The sequence below is a fragment of the Dermacentor variabilis genome, chromosome 7 (assembly GCF_050947875.1).
Source record: "Dermacentor variabilis isolate Ectoservices chromosome 7, ASM5094787v1, whole genome shotgun sequence".
NCBI classification, from domain to species: Eukaryota; Metazoa; Arthropoda; class Arachnida; order Ixodida; family Ixodidae; genus Dermacentor; species Dermacentor variabilis.
In genome coordinates, this window is record NC_134574.1 from 74060198 (window position 1) to 74080551 (window position 20354).

The following is a 20354-nucleotide window of genomic DNA, read 5'->3' on the forward strand; positions in this document are numbered from 1 at the left end:
ACTTGCTTATCTTTTTCGGGGACCGCTTTGCACCGTCTAACGAATGTTATCGCTCAGCGCAGGACGCGCCTGCATGAATCGTAAGTTTCTCGATTCTTATCGATGGTTCTTTCGGCTGCCCGTTGTCACCGAAGCGTGTGTAACCTGATTGCATCATCATAATCATCACAACCCTATTTTATGTCCACGGCAGGACGAATGCCTTTCCCTGCGATCTTCAATTACCCCTGTCTTGCGCCAACCGATTCCTACTAGACCCTGCGAATTTCTTAATTTCATCGCCACACCTAGTCTTCTGCCGTCCTCGACTGCGCTTCCCTCCTCTGGATACCCATTCTCTAACCCTAATGGTCCACCGGTTATCTAACCTACGCATTACATGACCTGCCCAGCTCCATTCCTTTCTCTTAATGTCAATTAGAATATCGGCTATCCTTGCTTGCTCTCTGATCCACACCGCTCTCTTCCTGTCTTTTAACGTTACGCCTAACATTCTTCCTTCCATCGCTGTTCGTGCGCTCCTTAACTCGTTACCGAGCTTCTTTGTCAGTCTCCTAGTTTCTGCCCCATATCTCAGCAACGGTAGAATGCATTCATTCTACAGCTTTCTTTTTAATAATAACGGTAAGCTTCCAGTCAGGATCTGACAATGTCTGCAGGATGCGCTCCAAGCCGATTTTATTCTTCTGTAAATTTCCTTCTCACGATCAGGGTCCCCTGTGAGTATTTGACCTAGGTAAGTGTACTCCTTCACATACTGTAGAGGCTGACGGGCAATCCTGAACTCTTGTTCCCTTGCCCGGCTATTGATCATTATCTTTGCATTTTGCATATTAATCTCCAACCCGACTCTTATACTCTCTCTGTTCAGGTGCTCAACCATTCGTTGTAACTCGTCCCCAATGTTGCTGAACATGACAATGTCATCTGCAAATCTAAGGTTGCCGAGGTATTCGCCGTCGATCCTTACTCCTAAGCCTTCCCAGTTTACTAGCTTGAATACTTCTTCCGAGTGTGCACTAAATAGCGTTGGCGAAATTGTGTCTCCATGCCTGACTCCTTTCTCTATATGTATCTTTCTACTTGAGGATAATCAAGGCAGCTGTCGAATCTATGTACATATTTGCTAAAATATTCACGTATGCATCCTGTAATCCTTCATTATCTAAGTATCTATGACTGCTGGTACCTCGACTGAATCAAATGCCTTTTCGTAATCTATGAAAGCCATATAGAGAGGCTGATTATACTGTGCGGATTTCTCGATTACCTGATTGATGACATGGATGTGATCCATAGTAGAGTATCCCTTCACGAAACCTGCCTGTTCCCTTGATTGATTAAAGTCCAGTGTTTCACTTATTCTATTGAAGATCATCTTGGTGAATATTTCATATAGTACTGGAGGTAAGCTAACGGGCCTACAGTTTTTCAATTGTTTAACGTGTCCTTTTTTGTGGAATAGTATAATGGAGGCATTCTTCCAGTTCTGTGGGACCTTTGAAATCGATAGGCAGTTCGTATAAAGGGCCGCTAGTTTTTCATGCGTTATGTCTCCACCATCCTTGAATTAATCAACTGGTAGTCCATCTTCTCCTGCCGCTTTTCCCCGTTTCATGTCTTGCAAGGCGCGTCAGTTTCCTGATTGCATGTACTGTCAGCGTCAAATGAAAGTTGAACAGCGGAGCGCGTGGCCCAAGCATAAGTGAAGATATAGTGCGCGCCGTCCAGTCATCACCATTGACAGGCGCGCACATCCTCTTTTGGCCACACTGCGCGATCCCCCTCTAGTGAGATAATTTCGCTTCTGTTCAGTGGTTCTTACATTTGAAAGGGAGAAAGTGAAAAATAAAAATGGAAGCTAAAATATGGCAGTTTACGACGAGTCTTGTCACACAGATCGCCGAAACAAGTGCTGTCGGCGCGAGCAGCGGTGTGCGTAGTGCAGTTTGCACCGTCATCGCACGGTCCCGCGCGGGCGAATCTACATTGCGATGACGGTGCAAACTGCACCACGCGCACCGCTGTTCGCGCCGACAGCACTTGCATAGAGAAAGAAATCGCACTTGTGGTTTCGGCGATCTGTGCGACAAGACTCGTCGTAAACTGCAATATTTTAGCTTCATTTTTATTTTTCACTTTCTCCCTTTCAAATGTAAGAACCTGGACAGAAGCAAAATTATTTCACTAGAGGGGGATCCCGCAGTGCGGCCAAAAGCGGATGTGCGCGCCTGGAAATGGTGATGACTGGACGGCGCGCACTATATCTTCACTTATGCTTGGGCCACGCGCTCCGCTGTTCAATTTTCATTTGACGCCATAGAGTTTCATATTAGTATACCTAGAGAGAAATCTGGCGCTGCGATCGTTCAACCATCATGGGAATGATGGGAAGTGCAGGCTTCGGGATTGGCGTTCTGTTGACTGGCGAACCAGTCTACAAGTTCTTTTTCAGTTTTGGTTTCGCTTCAAGCTCAATTGCTATAACCTGCAGTGGGACAGTGCAACGCAAAGCTCTCTGCCTTTGTTATGTTGCTCGAAGTGGCGATAGCGCGCTGGGCCAGCGACTGAGACGATGTTTGTGTCGCGGTGTGGTGTCGAAGTCCTGACGAGAAAGCGACGGCATCGTAAACATTGAAAGAACATGTTTTGAGCGTTTGGACTTTAGTTTGTTAAGTGTGTTAGGTTGACGCTGTAGCGTTACGTGCTTTATAAAACTTCAGAATAGGGAAAAGAAGGCACTACTGATACAAGACATATACAGTTGTACTTCTAGTGGCTTGACAATCAAATTTTTTTTGACGGCTTCATCATGCATTGCTGGTTTATGTGCTCATTGAAATGCGTGTTTTAGGTCTCTGAGAACACAAACTTACTTGTGGTAGGACAGGTTGCTGCTTCCTGGCTGCAGTCTAGGGTCGCAAAATGGGTAATTTCAAAGCCACGCCATAACGCTTCGGAAGCGGTACCTCAATATAAAGTATGATGAAGCATACTCGTATGAGGCCACTAGCGTCCTAGCTAGCACTGCAGCAGATGTGCCTAAAAGTACTTGAAGACGTTCAGCAATCGTGACAGCTGATGCAGCCTTTCGAAAGAGCAAGAGAGTTCGCAAGTGCCTGTCGTCTGCGAGAAATGTCTCGCGTTTGCAGCGAGCAGGTGTCGTAGCAGACGACACTTGCAGCATTCCGCTCAAGGGCGCAAAACTTTCTCACAATACAACATTTTTATTTCCAATAATACTTGACGAGTATTTTTATATAAGTAAATGCATGGTTGTTATAGCTGTTGCAAAAATAAAGAAATAATTATTCTCTGGCGTTGAATCGGGAACATAATCGCACAAGAATGCATACCCTGGTGTGTCCTGGTGATAAACCATAGCAAACGATGCTTCCATCTCACAGTCACACAAAGTTTATGTAGCGCGTTGTACATTATATGACATACTGCAGAAATAAAATTAGTTTTTATGCGATAATATTTGAGTATAGCTTCGTTTAATGCGCCGCAAGCAAACGCCACTAGTCTAAAGATCGAAGTCAATCCGAAGTCTGTACTTCCCATCATTCCCATGTAGGTTGAGGCAACGCTCATGAGAACCCCCGTAGACACTAGCGCCACATTTCCCTCTAGGGTATTATTAGAAACTCTGTGTTTGACGCTGATAGTACGACGTTAATTGTATAGAACTTTGTGGAAGACACGCGGGCACCAGCGATTACTCTGGAACCTTCGATGGCTCATGTACAAAAGCCGATGCGCTTGACCGGCAGATCAGATCTCGATAACCGCCGAACGTGTTCGCCGCTATCGCTGTGCTTTAAGACAAGGCTTTAGCTCGGGCCCAACTTCTACGCGGCCTATTGAAATACTTGTAAAACGCAAAAACGTTTTTGTGGGATAACCCCTGGACCAACATTAATGAAATGTGTTGTATTCGAGAGAGAAAGTTAGATTCTAGTGACTGTTGGAACCGGAATTTCGATTTAGGGCCTGAATTTTATGAAAAGTATTTTCAAAAATTCGAAACATTGAAAATAATAGACGCATGAAGTTTATAAATTAATAGCTCTGCATCAAAAACAGATATCGTGGTTCTGTAAACGGCATACGTTAGATCATTCAAGGCGGACAAATTCAATACGTCAATTTGTATCTTAGGTGAATGTGTTACGTTATGTACGAGGGTTCTGCAAAAGCTATATTTCCATACTACTCCATTTTTTTAGATTCTTGTGTAACATATAAATTTTGTCCGCTTTAGACGTAGTATCAGATGCGATTAACAGAATTGTGATATAATTTTTGCTTGCTGAGTTAGTTGTAAACTTGATAGTTTCGTTTTCTGAAATTTTTTGAGTTTTGCCGATTTTTAATAAAAAGTTGCCGATCTAAATCGAAAATTCGAAACCAACAATCACTAGATTTTCAGTTCTTCTTTTAAATGCAACAAACCTCGTCAAATTTGGTACAGTGGTCGCCGAGAAAAACGAATTCTCCATTTACGTGTATTTAGATAGGAGCACTCACGCTAAAGCTTCCTCTTGAGTGTAACTTGCTTTTGTTGGCACAAGTTCACCCAATAAAAGTTAGCTTCATCATTCACAGATTTGCCGCTGTATTATTCACCGTCACTACAACGTGACACCTGGTGTAGGTGCTAGTGCGTTCATGTACCGAACGCCCCCGTAAATCCGTGAGCCAAGCCCAAGCCGCGAAGAAAACACCGTCGTCGCCAACGGCCAGCGATCTAGCCGCAGGCTGCAGGAGCTGCCGCCGTAGCACGGACTTTTACCTAAGACCAGGAAGTGCCCGGCCACGACAGAAGCTAATGAAAGCCCCAGTGTGACCAACACCGGTCGCGCTGCAGCAGCCCAGGGAGCCACCGACGCTCCGCGATTCAACATTCGAGGACCCGGAAAGCTGGCTGGAGACGTATGAGAGGGTCACTACATTTAACAGCTAAAACAGCGACGACGAGCTGCGACATGTCTTTTTCGTATCGGAAGACGTCGCGAGGACCTGGTTCGAGAATCGAGAATCCACCTTAACGACGTGGGACCTGTTCCGAAGCGGTTTCCTGCAGAAAGCCCGCGAAATATGAAATAGAACCACGTGACTGCTCTCATGCGCTATCGTATTGCAGCGCTCTCAACCACGCTTACTGCGAAAGAACTGTGCGCGCGGACCGCGGTAAACTGAGCGGCCGCAGCTTTACGCATCGGCTTCACTGTGCGTCAGTATCTCAGGCTACGGTGGAAGAAGAGAGTTGCTCCGACCATTGAGTAACATAGTAAACGACAAGAGCGAACACTTGAGCCGTTTCGCGGCCGAGCTATGGAGCTTCGCCGACTCCGCTAGGTGCCAGAGCACATCAAGAAAGATGCAGCTGCGGCTGCGGCTGCGGCTAGCAGCTTGACAGACGGCACGACCACTGGGCACGACCCAACATGTGCGAAGATGCGCGTTGTCGCGTTGCCGGGCTCTTTCTGTAAAATGCACCTGAGCACCGTTGTTGGGTTCTTCTGCCAGCGTTTTCTTCGTCGCCGTTTCATGGTTAGGCCACAGCAAGTTCTTTTGCGCGTTGGTAACGACTTATTCTCTTCGCATTTCGTTATGTCACTGTTAGCCGCATGAACGAGTGACGGCGGGCTTGAAGCCATGAACAGCTGCTGCCCATTTGCTACGCTCACTTTCATTTCGTATTCTTCTTTTCCTTTATGCGCGGCAATGAGCGCTGATGCTAGCGATAACAGCGATGCGGCAGCGTCCGAGCTGCGAGGCACGTTCGATACAGTGACGCAGTTAGAAGATAAAACGGTTCGTTAAGAAATGCGGCCTATGAACACTAGCCGTTCGGTGCAGAGAGCTTTATGATACACGCGGCTGCGTGTCGCTCTGAAGTCTCGGGCCAAGATGGTTTTCGCTTCGCCCGGAGAGCGCCCGCCACGCGTTCGCCACCGTCGCCATGCCAGTTTGAGCCTGGTGACACTCGGACCTGCATCCCTCGACGAACTCCGGGCAAGGGAGGACCTGGAACTTCGTGCCACTCGTATGCTGGGCCAGTGGCTCAGTCAACGGGCCGCCACCCTCGATCTCCCTGTGGATCCCCCCCTGCCTACTACCGCTTCGAAGCCTCTCCAGGACGGCCACCCAGTACAAGAGCCCCATGCTTCGGTACCGCTCCCCCCCTCCGACGACGAGGACATGTCCAGCTCCCGGAAACGCGCCCGCGAGACGGAGAGCGAGGACGAGGAACCAACCGGGCGACGTAAGCAGCCGTCGAGCTCTCCCCCCAGCCCGGAGCAGCACACGGCAGCCAGCAGCCACGTGCAGCAACCGGACCACGGCAGCGCCATTTCCCCACACTTGGGCGAACCAGCCGCCACCTCCTCTCCGCCTGCCGCACAAGACGGAGGCCCTCCAAGAAGGGCGAGCGCTACTTCTCGATATCCCGCCCAGTCTACAGCCGCCGCCTCCGCGCCCCCTCCGAGCAAGGGCGCGCCCGGAACCATCCTCGACGCGCCGTCTGCTCCTGATGGCGGTGCGTCCCCTGCAACGTCTGTTAGCGAATCAGCTACAAACGAAAGCGCTGCCGACGAGATGGAGGTGACGGATGCAACACCCACTGTTTCGTCACATCAGGGCCCTGATCACCCCGCGGCGCGGTTCCTGAAGGACCCACCATGCCAGCCTGCTTCGCGGCCGAAGCCAAAGGGGCAGAAGAAGAAGCAGAACAAGAGGAAGGAGCCTGCCCATGTTTCCCGTTCGTCTCCCGGGGCAACGGACGACTCGCCGCGCCCACCCGCTACCCTGGTCACCCCCAGTGTGCCTACAGCCGCAGTACAGAGAGTGACACCATCCGCCCGCGAGTCCACCACGTATGACTTCACGCTGGTGCAGTCAAAGAAGGACCGGCGCCGTGCACGAGCCCTGGAGACTGCTGCACTCCCGGTTGACCCCGCGGTCGTCGGTACGGTGCTCTTCCGTCCCTCGGCGCCTGGCGGAACCTTCCGAGGAGCACCGCGCCTCTCACTCGCTGCAACCCTCTCTTCGCGGCCCGGTGTTGCAGTGGTTCGCGTTAACCATAAGCGCAACATCGTGGCCGCCGATACTACCACCCGGGAGTGCCTGGAGGAGCTGCTGGCAGTCACTGAGCTGCACGGAATTCCAGTGACTGCCCGACTACCAGCCGAGCGCGGCAAGAGCACCGGCTTCCTGCACGGAGTGGTCGGGTTACCCGCGGACGCAGACCTGCTGGGAGCCATCGAGTCGAGCGTTCCCGTGCTGTCGGCAACGAGGGAGGAGAGCACCATCACCATCCGATTCGCGGGACCGGTCCCCCCTGAACACGTGCGCCTTTTCAAGCTCGGATTCAGGGTGAGACCTGCCAGGCCCCGTCCAGTGCAATGTCGGCAATGCGGTCGCTTCGGGCACGTGCTGGAGTCCTGCAGATGGCCGACCGACTGCATCTCCTGCGGCAAAAGCCACGTGGAGGGCGCCTCCTGCCAGAAAGTCCGCTGCAGGAACTGCGGGGGGCCCCATAGGGCCGACACTCCCGCCTTTCCCAAATGGCAGGAAGAACGGGAGGTGGCCACCATCATGGCTTCCTCCACCTCGGCATTGTCGAGGCGTGCTGTCAGGGCAGCAGTCCGGGAGGAGAAGCAGCCACAGCAGTCCTTCTCATCTCCGGCGCGGTCCTATGCGAGCGTGCTGAAGGGCCCCAGTCCTGCACCCAGGCGTCCGGTACCAGCCCCTCGTGCCTCTCAACGCCAGCAGACACAGGATACTGCTGCTCCACCCGCCCAAACTACTATGGATCAGCTGGTAGAAAACCTGCTGCTCACCATGCAAGCAGTCAGCACCATGCTGCCAGCTGACCATCCGCTCCGGGCCATCTGCCTGCAGGCAGTGGCATGTCAACAGCAATATAATCACCATGGCTAGTCGCACAGCAAAACGTCGGCCGCGCATCCTGCAGCGGAACGTGCGCTCGCTGCGCCGACGACACGCCGAACTTTCCGAACACCTACTTCTGCACGAGTACGACACGCTCGCGTTGCAAGAGACATACACGCGAGACGGGGAGTGCAACCTTCCGGGATTCATGGGATACAACAGTGCGACCACCTGCGAGTTACGGACTTGCGCCAACGTGCAGTGCTGTGATCCGCTCCATCCACCCGGTCGCTCCCGCGCGTCTATTTACGTCCGTGCGCGTCTTGCCCAAGCCGTCGTTCGTGTGGCCGACATTGTTCCCACCTCCGTAGAGTGTGTGGCTGTGACCGTGCGCGTTGTGGGGGCCTACACTTGTGTTGCCAGCGTGTACGTGCAACCCGTACGACGGTGGGATACGACCTTCATCGAGAGCCTCACCGCGCGCATCGGTGGTCACTGTGTCGTGTGCGGTGATTTCAACTCCCACCGCACGGCGTGGGGCAGCGCCCACAGTGAGCCGAACGGCAGGGACCTGCTAAGTTCCATCCATGCTTCGGGCCTGCTAATCATCAACACCGGAAGTCCCACTTTTGTGCGTCGGAGGGTACACGGGAGTGCGATAGACTTGTCGCTCGCGAGTGAGCGATGCCACTACGAGTGGGTTCGCAGCCCTGACACGCAGGGGTCGGATCACTATCCGATCTCTCTCGACCCGCTCGGCCGGAACCGCACGAGGACATGTACGTACCGCGTCACGGACTGGTCTCATTTTCGGTCCCTCTGCGCCATACCCCCTCCGGCAAATACAAACTTTCTTACGCATCTTACGAGGTGTTTGGATGCCGCTACAAAATCGTGCGTGGTGCCTGCTGGAACGCCGGTCCCCGATATCAAACTTCTCAATCTGCGCGCTGTCCGTCGTCGCGCCGAACGCCGTGCCATCAAGAGCGACAAGGTGGAGCATTGGACTTTATACAACCGCCTGGACGCTGCGTGTCGCCGTCACGCCAGGCAGCGCCGCAATCAGAGCTGGCAAAGTCTCTGCGTGTCATTGGAGGACACTCGCGACAAGTCGCGCCCTTGGCGCATTCTCGCTTCCCTCCTCCGTCCCAAGATCCCTCGCCATCCTGCACTCTCCATCGCGGTGGCTACGGGCTTGAGCACAGAGCAACTGGCCGAACTCTTCGCCGATGCCTTCGCTCCACCGCCACCGTCTGTGCGCCCAGTCAGTGCTCCCTGCGAACTACCGCCGCACAACAAGGCTGAACTCCTCGCTCCCCTGCGCTACTTTCCTACGAGGGCAATCTTGGAGCCCGTTGAGGTGCTTTGCTCGGCCGAGTTTACCCTCAGTGAGTTGCGCATTGTTTTGAACACGCATAAACGACGCTCAGCGCCTGGTGCCGACGGACTAACACATCAGGTCCTCAGGAACGTCGATGCAGCGCAGCTCCCTTGCCTACTCGAGGCCTTCAACGGCGTCTGGCGCAGTGGGATTATTCCTGCTGACTGGAAAGAGGCAATAGTCGTCCCTATTCTCAAGCGCGGCAAAGCTGCCACGAGCGTCAGCTCCTATCGCCCAGTGTCGCTTACTTCGGTAGCCGGCAAAACTCTGGAGGCCATGGCTTTGCGCCGCCTTGAGTGGATTGCCTCCGCCCTCGACGCTTTCGCCCCTGAACAGAGTGGTTTCCGGCGACTGCGCTCAGCAGCTGACTCGCTCGCGGACGTCGTGGCTACGCTCGAGCACGCAGCAAGTCGCCAAGAAGCCGGATATCTCGTGCTGCTCGATGTGCAACGCGCATTTGATGGTCTCCCTCACACCACCATCATTCAAGCCCTCCGTGAGCTACGTGTCACCGGCCGCCTCTTTGACTACATCGCGGCCTTCCTCAGTGACCGCACGCTCAGAGTGCGAGTTGGCGACACGCTCAGTGCCCCTCGCAGCGTGACCTCCGGGGTTCCCCAGGGCAGCGTGATCAGCCCATTTCTTTTTAACTTGGCTCTGGCAAGACTACCTGACTACATCCCCAAGATGACAGCCCACGAAGTGCGCATGGCGATCTACGCCGATGACATTGCACTGTTTGCGTGCGGGCCCACGAACCTCGGCTTCCAAGTGCGAGAATCCCTGCAGTCGGCGATCAACGCCGTCGATGAATATCTCGCCAGCATAGGGCTCCAGCTCTCGGCGTCAAAAACTGAGGCGCTGTTAGTACACCCCCGTGCTCGTGCGCGCTTCGAAATGCCTTGTCTCACGCTGCGCGGAAGCCCCCTCCCGTGGCAGAAAAAAGTGCGCTATCTCGGACTTGACATCGACTGCCGGGTCAACTTTAACGCCGCCGTCTCCCAGCTCTGCAAGAATTCTAAGGTGGTTGGCGCCGCACGCTCCCTGCTCGCCCGTGGTCGTGGTTGTACACCGCAACTTGCGCTTCGAGTTTACAACTCGGTCGCAACAACGCGAGCACTCTATGAGCTTTCCCTCACGAACGCCAGAGCCACCAACTGGAACGCCATCGACATGGAGCACCGCACTGTAATTCGCCAACTCTACGGGCTTCCTCGCAACTCGCAAGTAGGAGCAACTCTCGCCGAAGCGGGAGACTGGCCGCCCTCACTTCGCGCACGGAATCAAGCGATGAACCACATCGAGCGCCTTCAACGTTCGCCACAGGGACAACGCCTCGTTTGTCGCCTCCACACCCTTGAGGGCACGGGCATGGGCCAGCGTGCCACCGAGTTCAGCGCACTCGTCGCGTCGACGCCGCAACTCCTACCTCTGCCGGTATCGCCGCACGCCTCCGCGCTACTCGATGTAAACACCACGGTGCCAGGCGTCAAGTCCAAGCATCAAACAGCTGTTTGTGCTATGCAGCAGGAAACGGCCGCACTGCTACACGAGCGCCTAGGGGGCCGGCTGCTCGTTTACACCGACGGCTCCGTGGCGAGTGATGGTTCCGGTGCTGCAGCGTGCACGGCGCCGGATATTTGCGCTGCACGGCAGTGCCGCCTTCGTGTTGTGTGGTCGTCGACGGTGGCCGAGCTTGCTGCGATCGACCTAGCAGCTGATCTCCTGCTTCAACAGCGCAGTGTTGTTTCTGCCGCGATCCTTTCGGACTCGCGCGCGGCACTGTGTATGCTGGCGAAGGATTACCTTGGACCTCCGTTGGTGCAGCGCGTCGGCTCAAAGCTCCGCCATCTCGTCAGCCAGGGTTGCGATTTGGCGTTGCAATGGGTTCCAGCGCACATCGGCCTGCAAGGGAACGAAGCCGCCGACGCTCTCGCAAAGCAGGCTCACTCCCTGCGCTTCCCCCTCGCCACCTCGGTCACCGGCTTCAACGTGGCCAAAACAACCATTCTGCGAACGCTCTGTGCGCAGCATCCGGACCAGCGCGTCGCCGCAGGTACGTCACTTCGACTCCTCCCCCGCCTGGGCTTTTCCCGGGCGGACCGCTCTTTCCTGCTTCGCCTGCGCGTCGGCTGCCACAAGACGGCTGCTAGTACACACAGGCTGCAGGGAATTGGCGACTCCGCGTGCAGCAACTGCGCCGATTTGGAGACGCTCGACCACTTGCTACTTCGCTGCCCTGCCTTCGATGTGGAGCGCACGGACTTGTGTACAGTCTATCGGCGACTGGGACTGACTTGCGATACGGCGACCGCGCTGCTATTCCCTGCAGCCCATAGAGTTTCCTACAAAATTGCTAGAGGGAACTCTGGCGCTGCAGTCGTTGTCCTACCATGGGAATGATGGGAAGTACATGGATTTGTCTGATCTTCGTGCTTGCGGATTCAGACGTTCTTGTGGCTTTCTATATTACGCTATATAAATCTTATTGTATATTTCAGCGCAATCTATATTCTTCGAAGTGTAGAAGACACCGGGGAACGCGTACAATTGCTGTTAATTGCAATGATTGAGCTTGTTTATGTGCCCAAATCGAAACGCACCAAGCGTCTCAAAGCACTGGCATGCCCGCGATAAATTCATAAGTGCGTTTCATTCGCTTGTCGATACATGCATCCGTGGCTTAATGGTTTCAATATCAGGCTTCTGTACTAGAGTCCCTGTGTTCGAATCCTGCAGTCGGGCAATTTTAATGATGTTTATTTAATTATTTATTCCGCAATATACTGTTGAAAATGACGAGTTAACAAAGTCACAATGCCGTTTGAAGCCAAAAGGACGAAGTTCAGGCAAATCCATGTACTTCCCATAATTCCCATGCTGGGACAATTGCTCCCATTGCAGCTCCCGTAGACGCTAGCGCCAGAGTTCCCTCTAGTAATTCTTGTAGGAAACTCTATGCTGCAGCCCACTCGTCCATCGTGAAGCACGCTTTTTCGGCACTGCTAGACTACTGCAGTGCGACGCACTTCAGAGCGTGGCTCTGAGCCCCGCACTCACTTTTTTTCCCCTCGCCACGTTCGTCCCGTCTTTCTCTCCTTCATCTTTTTCTTCCAATTCCCCCCTTCCCCGTGCAGTGCTGTTGAGGTGTCCTCCTGTGAGAGACAGTTACGGCGCTGCACTTATCTCTTCCGTTTCCTTTTCTAAAATCACTTCACACACACACACACACACACACACACACACACACACACACACACACACACACACACACACACACACACACACACACACACACACATACGCGCGGCTGCGGCTGAAAAAGTATGATGCTCTACTTTTAACGCGACAGCGTTAAGGAGCTCGTGTCGCAGAAAAGCCGGTGTCGTCGGTGTCGGCGGCGTTGGCCGTGAGCGATAAATCCCAGCAGGCACTTCATGAATAAAAAACAACTTGCAAGATGGGCTGGGTGGGCATCGAACCAGGTTCTCTGGAGTGTGAGACGGAGACGTTACCACTGAGCCACGAGTTTTTTTTTTCTTTATTGCCGGAAGTTTCACCAAGCTAACAAAAAGGGCATCATTTCTTGAAATAAGGTAAGCGATACATAAATACACACTCACACACATTCAACTTTGTGCGCATGCATATTGTGCGGTCAGTCACATTGTGGCTGGCCATGTCAAGTTTAAAATTCCTTTAATGTGGCGAGGGGCTCAATGCTCGCCAGCCAATCCGGAGGACATTCTTGTTCTTTAATTAGATCAATGAACTTGGAAATAGCTTCCCAGAAGAGCAGCCGCGCAGGCCGGCTGTCAGGCTCACAAAAGAAACCGGCCATTCAAGCCCTCCATAAACAGTGGAGGCCCATTAGCATAATTAAGTCCAATGGCATGCCATCCTCATTTTCTACCGTCAAAAATCTAATACCTAATGGGCTTAAAGGCAATTCTTTCTGTAGTGTTCTTTGAAGAACGTCCCAAAAGAAAACCCCTGCCCAACAATGCAAAAAAACATGGTCAATTGTTTCTAATTGTTTACATATAAGGCAGTTGGCTCCCCATGGTAAATAAAAACCCTTCTCTTGCAAAAAGGCCCGTACCGGCAAAGTTCCGGTATGGAACTTAAAGAAAAAGGATTGCACCCATGAACAAAAAGGCTGCACATGCATTTTCTTAACACGCTTTAACACGTCGTTTCACTTTCCTCCACTGTTTATGCACTGAGCCACGAGTTCGATGCTTGAAAGCGGTACAAAAGCGCCTCTAGTGAACGCGGTGTTGCCTTAGAAACGAGCTGTTTCTAAGGCTCAGGCGTGCGTCGCTTGCTCAGGCGCACATTTCGTTGTCGCGCCGAACGCTGCGTTGCTCGACGCTCACCGCGTCCGATACGGGGCGCGTAGTCGCTGCGCCGTAGCCCATTGTCTTACACCCCTTGGCGGGTCGACGGGAACGCTCTCGCGTTCCATTCTTGAAGGCGAAGCTTAAGCGTCCTCCAATTTTTTGCAAAAGAAATGTAGTTATTTCTAAAGCGGCACACGTGCAATATTTGTAATATGGCAATAATGCGCTCTGTCCGAAGCTCTGTAGCACGCTATATGCGCTCGAGCGTTGGTAGCTGTTCTGCATTGGGCTGAAGATACGTGTTTTTACGTTTTAATTGTGTGTCGAGTCGTTGCCCTAGAAAGTTCCTTGTTTATAACAGTTCCTTGTTCCTTGTTTAAGTTCCTTGTTATATTTATAACAGTGCTTCCTTAACCAAGAAAAAAAGAATACACATTGCATGAAGGAACGCAGCATCTACATTACAAAGCTTTGCAGGCTCCAGTATTGCTTATACGAAGGAACGTAGCATCTACATTCAATAGCTTGGAAGCCCCCAGTATTGCTTACCTTCTGTCTGTCATTCTACGTATTGCAGGAATCTCCACCATTTCCTCAAAATACACTGTACACCCGAAGGACATCATGCATATTCAAGGTCAAAATTCCAAGTATCAGAAGACGATTGCAAGGCTTCGAAGACAGCAGGTGAAGAACCTCAACACAAAGTGCTTAATTGCAGCTGTTTAATAACGGACACTGGCTTACATATTCGAGATGAAGATGTTGGTGCGTGCTCAATTATTTTTGCAGCCATTTTATTTCGGCACGCTACCATTCACATAATTTTGCTGCCCTAATTCACCCTCCTTCGCAGAAGTACAAGAAAAAACGTCATATATTTCCCCCTTCTCGTGCACATACATGACAGCAAATTAATTGCTGTCACGTATGTGCAGTTTTTTTTTTAATTCTCTGGACAGTTGCAACACGTCTTCTATGTGTTTTGCTTGTGCAAAGTTATTGCCATCCGGCCATTAATTTCCGACTATTTTTCCTTATACCGGTGTCACACGACCACTTTCGATCGCGATCAAGTCCGATCCGGATTGAAATTCGCGACTGCTGTTGGCGCGATGACGCAGCTTGCGCAAAAGAACCAATCGTGACCGAGAAATTGAAATCGGATTGAACTTGATCGGGTTTTTTAAAAGTGTGCCGTGTGACACCCGTATTACCTGCATTTCGCTGTTTCTTCCCGTTTTCATGTATCTGCCTCTTACAACCTTGCTGCAATAAATTGCTGTTTGCTATTTTCGTGTTCTTGACGGTGCAGCAAGTTGATTTATGTTTACGGAACACGGCACATTTACTTACGATACACCTTTTGGCGTGATCAATATCGTAAGCGGTAAGTTCTACTTCCTCGGCAGTTGGCATGATTGTTGCGCTAAGTTACAGCTTGAAAAAGCAAATATGAATTTAAATGAAACTAACATTAGTAAAACACCTTTGCGCGCTCGTCGTCACAACATATAAACAGCTGCGCAAGCACCTGCATGAAATCACGCGATTTAAGCAAAGGTATGGGCCACAAAGAAGTGCAACAAACGAAACTGAAATTAGGGCTTCCGAGATTCGGCAGCGTGCACAACTATCTTGGAGGCTGGTGCGTTTCGCCGATTCCGCTAAGTGCGCTGAGAGCCAAACTCGGCCGCAGGCGCCTTGGGAGTGTCCACCCTTTACGTTTACTATTAGCGTCCTGGATCACCCGCACCAGTGCGCACCGGGGTGCCTTGGTGCGTACTTTCATCCTCGATCAACCTCACCGTTGCGCACCGACCAGCCTCGATCACCGGAAGCGCACCCTGGGGAGCGGTTTTCCCTGGGTTTTCCGTTGCACCGTTCGACGCTTTGTTGAGAGTACTGCAATGCGATTGCGCACGAGCACGGTCATGTGGTTAAAGCCGTCCCCTTCCTTAAAATAAAGGCTTTATTCATTCATTCAATAATTTCATATTTCGCGGGCTTTCTTCAAACGCCACAAAAAAAAAAATCGCCACGCAGCATGTGCGCTGCCACAATAATTGGATCGGTTGTTTCTGAAACTCCTCTACAACGCAAGAAAACGCACTTAGCCGTAATGTGAATATAAAAGAGCATGCATAAATAATCTTAGTTAACTAATGAAGCGGAATGTAAAAAAAAGATACTCTAAAGCGCGTCACATTACGGTAGACCATATGTTCTTGGTGTCATTCATCTGCGGCTAACCATATTTTTTATATCATTGGTTCAAATTACGTGAAACACCCTGCATACTATCGCTGGTAGCAGAGGTTCATCGTTTCCTCGCGCCGCTAGCCACGCCAAGTCGCCTCGTCGGTCATTCACAGGTGATATCAATCGTTACACTCGATACAGAGATGACAACCTTGCGGTAACAACGCCGGCATATATTGCGCGATCAGCATCGACAAATGGGCGTTCCCACCGTGGCAGCAGTAGCACATGCTCATCAAGCACATTCGACCGCTTCGACCGAAGCAGCGGTCTCTTGGCGTAAGCAGTAAGGGGTCGTTGGTACGCTGTTTTATCGTTACGTCTATTGTGTGCACTGAAGCACAAGATACGCTCACCCACACCTTCGCGCGATAAATTCATCTGCAGCATCTCTAAGCATGACGGGATGCCGCGCACCGGGGCTGCCTTGCACTGCCGTGCGCCATAATTATCATAATTAAGTCACCGTTTAAATTACTTTTGATTTGATGTCCATAACGCCATGCTGTATGAAAGCATGACCCGCTGCTCGCAGTTACATATGGTCCCGAAAATGTTCATTTAATTATAGCAGAAAAGACACCATTGAGGACGTGCACGAATGAAAACTACCCATGTACTAGCAGCATAAATGATTCAGTATCACTGCTGATTTCATGATACCAGTTCCTAGTAGGTGTGGTTGCACTCGTTTTATGACATTTAATTTGATACTGATGACATTATGTTGTGCAAAGCTGAGAGACCTTGGCATAGTATTATATTAACTAGTGATCACTAGTGACTGCAGTTACATTGTTTAGTTCTATTTTGTCGATACTTTGTTAATTGTTCATATTGATACGCCTACTTGTTCGTCGTTACTCGGTGACCGCATTTAACCGGCTAACAAAAGTTAAAGGTCATCGCTCAGTGCAAGACGCGCCTTTCTTTACCGCAAGCTTCTGGAATGTTATTGATGGTTCTACCCGTTGTCTATGTTGTCGCTGAGCATCGTTTAAACAACTTCATTGCGCCACGGGATTACTGGTGTACATTCTAGACCTTACACGAGCACCAGCGATCACGCTGGAAGGTTCATTTAGCCATGTGTAATAGCAAACGCGTATGATTCGCAGATCGTATTTCGACGATCACCGCCTGTACTCGCGGCTACCGTTGTGCTTGAGTGTTGTTCTGTGGGCTCAAGTTTCCTCAATAAAGAGTTAATTTCGTAACGTACAGTTTTCACTGCTGCGTTCTTCACCACAACGAGGCAAGATAATTGAGCGTGATTAGCAATTTGTTTTCATGAGTTAAGCTAGAACATTATGTCAATTTTTTCTAAGAACCAAGTGAAGCATATTACTTGAGAAAAGGTGCTGGGGCCAAAGGCAGGCAAGGACGAGAGGGTATCTACACGGGCAAGTGAAGAAGAAAACGCATATAGAACACTTTACCATGGACCGCAACTTGAAAAAAAAAAAAACACGCGCTGCCACACTTTAAGACTTGGATGTTATTCCATAAACTCATTCGGTCCACTTCATTGTGCAGAATCTGACAGTACGATCTGTTATTACTACGTCAGGACACGCATTTGCGCCATAGCTGTACATTCGATGCGCGCAGTTTCAGCATGACGGAGGAAACCTTTCCCTCGTGGCTGCCTAACAACAAGGTCATCCGTCAATACCTTGTTTTCAAATAAAGTCTTTACTTACTCACTCACTCTCAAATAGCAGAATAAAACCAAACTGAACCCGCATATGGAGGCAGCTATATAGTATATGCCACACGAGTACAGTTATAAGATGAATGCCTGTTGCGTGGTAATCAGCTTTTTAATAACCCCGCCATGCATATGAAACGAATCTACTGAACTTCCCACGGAAAAATTTAGCCACCCGAATCAAGCTAGACGCGACAGTATAGTGCGAGAGAGTTGTCGGGATTGAGTGCCGCTTTCAATTGGCGAAAGACGAGGCATTGCATAATAATCGGTTTTTTTTTTTTAAATGCTTGCCATGGGAAGTTACGCCTATTGCTTCGCCCCAAGGTTGGCTTCCTTCAAGTAGTCCATGTCCGGGATTCCTGGACATGAAGAGCAAAGTGGATGAGCAAAAAATATACAAACAAGTTTTTTACCTAATTATTTACTAATTATTTGTGTTTTAGACATGGAAACCTTACTTGAGCACATTGAGCCACACTGCTGTGTCCACATGGTAGCACTGCGCAATCGGATGGGTAGCTCTAAAGTTGTATTAAGATGATAAATATTGCGTGGAAAAGGACAATTACACCCGTTTATAGCAATGTGTCATCACTACCCCAAGGTTGCAGTGGAAGGTAATTTACATGAGTATATTTTTCATAGTTGAAGAGCATTAGGCTGAAAGAACCCTTATTCCAGTAAAAAAGAAAGTAAAATTTAGAGGCATACTGCATCATTACGACTAAATCCATGTCTTTTGAATACTCTAAATTTACAGCTAGCCTACATTGTGCTCAACAGAACACACACAGAGAGAGAATACATTTAGTCAATGCGCATATATGAATATGCATGAGTGAATGTCGCAGATGTTTACATAGGGCTGCGATGTTGTGCAAACCACGTGGTCGTTCGTCGTCGTCCCGCTGCAATGTGAGCCTGTAACTGGCCAACAGGGCAGCCCTAATGACGTGCGAGTTCTCCCTTGTCTGCACTTGGTTATTCAGTTATCAAGTACGTTGAACTGTAAGAAATAAGCAGTGGCGTAGCCAGAAATTTCGTTCGGGGGGGCGGGGGGGGGGGGGCTCACGTTGCAGCTCGGCATCCTCCTTAATAGGAAGCTTTAGCTCGGGTGCTCCTATCTAAATACATGTAGAAGGGGAATTCGTTTTTTCTTGGCAACTACTGCCCCAAATTTGACGATGTTTGTTACATTTCAGAAAAACTTGAATTCTAGTGACTGCCGGTTTCGAATTTTTCATTTAAGATGTCAATTTTTTATTAAAAATTCGCCAATATAGCAAATTTTCAGAAAAACATACAATTAAGTTTAAAACTCTATAACTCAACAAAGAAAAATGATATCGCAATTATGTGAATTTCAAGAAGTAGCACATCTACAGCGGACAAAATTGATATGTTACTCATGAATGGAAAAAATTGTATTATGGAAATACGGCTTTTGCAGAACCCTTGTACACATCGAAACCAATTCACGTAAGATACAAATTGACGTACCAAATTTGTTCGCTTTCACTGTTATAATAGATGCCGTCGACAGAACCGCGATATCTGTTCTTGATGCAGAGCTATGAGATTGTAAACGTCGTGCTTCTGTTCTTTTCGAAATTTTGAATTTTTCGAAATATCTCAAACAAAATTCAGGCCCTGAATTGAAATTCCGCTTCCAACAGACACTAGAATTTAACTTTCACTCTCAAATGCAACAAATTTCATTAAAAGTGACCCAGAGGTTATCTCAGAAAAGCGTTTCTGCGTTTTACATGTATTTGAATAGGCCGCGTCGGAGTGGGGCCCGAGCTAAAGATTCCTCTTAAACAATTTGTCGAGGGATCAAATACATGAATAATAATTGCGTTGCCACTGCCAATGGTGCTGCAAACGAATTCTAGAACGCTACGCAGTGTCAAAACAAGTAGAATATGTCCTTTTTCACAAAAGAATATACTCGTACGTGCCAAAAATTGTGGCCAGAATAACTGATATCAATGCTTCCATTTTTATGTCTATTTAATAAGTAAAGGAAATATCACACGAACTTTAGAACTATTTCAGTTGGAAACCAGCAAAGCATTGCATGCCGCTAATAAGAAAACTGTAAAGGCCATGAAATGAACAAGTCGTGGACAAATCTGTTAATGAAACTTTCTCATTCAAGAACCGCGTTTACATTCATGTACGTATGCAACGACCAGTGAAAAGTCTCAATGACGTTAGCATTCATTCCAATGTATTACGCAGGAGCAGCTGTCACCGGCCGTGTATCGTTAGTAATTTCACCGAAATTATATTCGCAACAGAGAGCACGTATAAAAAGCAGGAGTTCTGCAGAATATACGAGGGCGAGTCAAATGAAAGTGAGCCAATGCGAATATATGACAAACGGGGTACATTATTTAAAAGTAGCCTCCATGAGAATTTAGATATTTGTCCCATTGACTAAGGAGTCGCGTGATTCCGGTCTCATAGAATTCCTTGGGTTGCTGCTTTAAAAAAGTCAGCAACTGACTCTTTCACGTCACAGTCCGACACGAATCTGGTTCCCTTGAGCTGTTTTTTTTTTCGATTGCCCCACAATGTGGAAGTCACAAGGCGACAAGTCTGAGCTGTACGGCAAAAGTGACAGCGTTTCCCACTTGAAATTGGCCAGTTTTGTGTTAAACACATCAGCGATGTGGGGACGGGCATCCTCGTGAAACAAGGTGACTCCATTCATCAATTTTCCACGTCGTTTGTTCTTGATTGCAAC